The sequence below is a fragment of the Carlito syrichta genome, unplaced genomic scaffold (assembly GCF_000164805.1).
Source record: "Carlito syrichta isolate Samal-C Ts95f unplaced genomic scaffold, Tarsius_syrichta-2.0.1 Scaffold256284, whole genome shotgun sequence".
In the NCBI taxonomy this organism is placed as follows: domain Eukaryota; kingdom Metazoa; phylum Chordata; class Mammalia; order Primates; family Tarsiidae; genus Carlito; species Carlito syrichta.
In genome coordinates, this window is record NW_007200380.1 from 378,860 (window position 1) to 383,053 (window position 4,194).

Consider the following 4,194-nt stretch of genomic DNA (forward strand, 5'->3'; position numbering starts at 1 on the left):
TAAAGAAGGACAAACATATGGACTTTGCAGCAACTTGGATGGATTTAGAGTCTATCATATTCAGTGATCTATCACAGAAGCAAAGAACAGAGTTCTATATATTCTCACTCATAAGCAGAAACTGAACAATTATAATACTATAAGAAAGCAATTGGCAGTAGTGGGAAACTATTAGGGGAGGGGTGTGGGATTGGCAGTTGAGGGAAACTGCTAGGGGAGGGAGGGGCATACCTCAACAAAGGTACCTGCATAATCAATGTTTGTATATCTAACTCTGAGTTGTACCCCACGTCTTTATAATTATAAAAATTAAAAATAAATTAAAAAAAATAAATTTAAAAAAAAGAAAATATTATGTGAAAAACGCAGTTGATATCCAAATAAACACATTGGAAACTTGAAAAACCACAAGTCAAACCACTGTTAAGTCCAGACGCTTTTCCACTTACAATGGGGTTACATCCTAATAAACCCATTGTGAAGTCAGAACAAAAATCCTAAGTCAAACCATTGTTAAGTCAGGAACCACCTGTATATCAATAATAACAGAAAAATAAGAATATATTTAAAAATTCAATCAAAAGGTAGCAATTCTCAGGTTACACAAAATGTGAACATCCAATACATGTTATATATAATGTATCTTTGGATACACCTTAGATCCAAAGATACAAATAGGTTTAAAATTTTAAAAACAGAAAAATACGCAATAAGCACAGGACATATATAAGACTAAAGGCAAGTCTACATATAAGCACTGTACATTAGTTGATAAAATAAAATTATTTCACACATTAGTATAATTAACAATTCTAATAGTGCTATACAAGCATACAGGAAAAGAACAAATAAAGTAAATGGTTGGTGGATGGTTGGAGTCAGATTTCTTACTGTTAGATGTGGCAATTTTCAGATAAGCAAGGAAAGAAAGTTAAAATAACCATAAATGCATATTTAGCTTAATACGGACACAAATGGTTACTGATAGAAATATTTATAGATAAATATATTCAAGGGATTAGTATATGCATGCATATTTCCCTGCTCTGTCAGCTGAGATGACCGATACCTTACTGCAACAAGCATACCTATGGCCCAGATCTTGGTTTCTAATATCATTCTTCAATAAAAAGAAATAGGGTTCCTTACAGAAATAGCTGATTTTAGAACTGAGGAGGGAAATATACAAGATAAGCTGGAGTATCTTGTAGTACCAGAAAAAAAAAAGAAATGCTCTCAAAACCAACAGTAACAAAATTCATAACTCTCTGCTCCTTAGTATGAGCCATGTATAACGACATTGTTCCAATGCATATACCATAGAGATGGGGGGGAAGTGTAACTTTTATAGTAGCGAAATCTAAAAAACACCATGTCAGTCAAGTCATTAAGGTCATCAAAAGTCATAAAACATGGTGACAGAATGCATGCTTGATGTAATGTGACAAAATTGTACTTTACCACTGTGGTCTTCCTCCTCAAAACCCATAATCCCAATTTTACCTTGAGAAAAACATCAGACAAATTCCAATAAATGGAATTTTATATATACCTCACCAGGACTCCTCCAAACTGTCAAGATCATCCAGAACAAGGAAAGTCTGTGAAACCAGAACCAAGAGGAGCCTTAAGAGATGTAACAACTAAATGTAATTTAGTACCCTGAAAGGAATCCTGGAACAAAGAAGGGCATTAGGTAAAAATTAATAAAATCTAAATAAAACTATGGACTTCAGTCAATAATAATGCATAAATACTGGTTCAATAACTTAAAAATATACCATACTAATTATAGGGGAAACAGTGCCAGGTATATGGTAATTATCTATATTATCTTCTCAATTTTTCCGTAAGTTATGAAATGAAGTGAATTTTTTAAAAGGGTAAAAAAACATATATAAATGAGTATATAAAAAGATGTTTAACATCATTAGCCCTTAGGAAAATGCAAATAGAAACCATAAAGAGATACTACAACTACTGGATATAATAAAAAAAGACAATAAAAAGTATTGACAAAGACCTGGAGAAATAAAAAAAACTCATGCATTGCTGGTGGGAATGTAAAGTATTGCAGCTGATATGGAAAAGAATCAGGCAGTTCCTTGGAAAGTTAAACAGAGACACTATCTAACTCAGAAGTATATTTCCAAAATAACTGAAAATACACATCCATGTGAAAACTTGTACCTACACAATCAAAGCAGAATTATTCATAATCCACCAAAAAGTGGAGAAAAGAACAAATGCCCATCAAATGACAAATGGATAAATAATATGTGGTATAGCCATGCAACATAATGTTAAGTGGACGAAAAAACAAGTGAAATGCTGATACATACAACATGGATGAACCTTAAAAAGATTATGCTAAGTGAAAGAAGCCAGGCAGAAAAGGCCACATATGATTCCATTTATATGAAATATTCAGATAGGCAAATCCACACAAATGGAAAATTGATTAGTGGTTGCCAAGGGCTATGGGGAAGGAGAAAGGGAAAGTAACTGCTAATTGATATTGGGTTTGCATTAAGAGTAATGAAAAGTTTCAAAAAACACTGTAGTGATGGTTGTACAATTCTAATACTTTACAATGTAATCATTGTTATACACGTTATACATGTACAGCACTTTGGGAGACCAAGCTGGGAGAATCACTTGAGTCCAGGAGATTGAGACCAGCCAGAGTAACATAGTGAGACTCCCTAACCAAAAAAACAGGAAAATTTTCTAGGTGTGGTCATGCATGACTGTAGTTCCACCCACTCAGGAGGCTGAGGCAGGAGGATCACCTGACACTTGAGTGCAGGAGTTTGAGGCTGCAGTGAGCTGTGATTGTGCCACTGTACTCCAGCCTGGGAGAAAGAGTGAGATGCTATCACAATAAATAAATAAACAAACAAACATGCTAAATTGGTGATATGTACAGTATGTAGTGAGATGCCATCACAATACATAAATAAATAAAACATGCTAAATTGGTGACATGTACAGTATGTGAATTCGATCTCCATAAAACTGTTAAGAAAATCATTTCTTATATACCCGTTTATGGTGTACAGATGACATAACAATTGATATTATACATTGTTCTTACAGCCAACCCCCTGGCTAAACTAATATTAGGCCACTTTTGTGTAGATTATTTACTTTTGTTTGTATAATCAAATCATCTGCACACAAAATGACAATTTGGCTTCCCAATTTTTGTGGTTTACTTTTTATCTCTGCAATGGACAGTATATTCTCTATGATATCCAGTAAAATTCTCTATGATATCCAGAAGAACCACCATCTCTCATTTGGAAGGTGCACTCTAACTTTTCAACAAATATTGTACAATACCATGATGCTGTCCATGACAATTATGTAGTTTGATAAACAATTTACAAATCTTTTTACTTGGAGATAATTCTTAGACTGGCATGCAGCTGGAAGAAATAATGGTAACATCCTGTATAACTATAGTTCAATATAAGTTAAGAACTGACACTGATTTAATCAATCAACCTTATTCAGATTTCACAGGCTTTATACGCATTAGTTGTACATAGTTCTATAAACTATACATGTATAGATTACATGAAAACTACAACAATAAAAGTACACAACAATCCCATCACAAGGATACCATGCACTTCCCTTTAAAAACTACAGTCATCTCCTACCCTCTGTGCCTTCTCAGACCTGGAAACTACTAATCTGTTATCCATCTCTATGTTATCTTTTCAAGAATATTATACAAATAAAATAATGAAGTAATACAATATATAGCCTAACTCTATTCTTTATATTTGGTTGCTGACAGACTTCAAGGTCCGCCCCTGTCTCCCCTCTACCCCACATTTGAGCAAGCCAATATATGCTCACCCCAGCCTGAACTCCTGATGATAACAAAAGCAAGCCACTCTTCTCCCTTCTTTCTCAAGCTGTTTTTAGACTTCCTTGGGAGCCTTCTCTGCCCTCCCCAGAAATCTTTTCTCTGTGAGTAATAAGCTCTTTTTTACATTCTTGACACAAGTGTATCATTATCAGTCTCGATATCTAAGCCAAATTTGGGGGTTGGGATGGGTCCATTCTGGCTCTGTTGGATTCATTCAGTTAACATTGTTGAGTACCATCACCAAGTGGTGAAATGGTCAGCTCCAAGCTCGTCTCCCCAGAAACGGGGGAGACGGGAGGGGGGAGGAGGGG

At 34.8% G+C, this 4,194-nt stretch overlaps 1 protein-coding gene across 5 annotated transcripts in view; it reads right to left on the reverse strand.

The window, feature by feature from the left end:
* Positions 1 to 4,194, reverse strand: part of LOC103253890 (zinc finger protein 33B) — a 12,640-nt gene that overhangs the window by 5,367 nt on the left and 3,079 nt on the right. The window contains exon 3 of one of the 5 annotated variants that reach the window (XM_021709561.1): positions 1,553 to 1,626. The exons of 3 other annotated variants lie outside the window; for them this stretch is intronic. The gene's annotated coding sequence lies outside the window, so the exon portion shown is untranslated. Of the gene's footprint in view, positions 1 to 1,552; positions 1,675 to 4,194 lie in introns of all 5 variants that reach the window. One more of the 5 variants, XM_021709562.1, reaches the window with a different exon arrangement.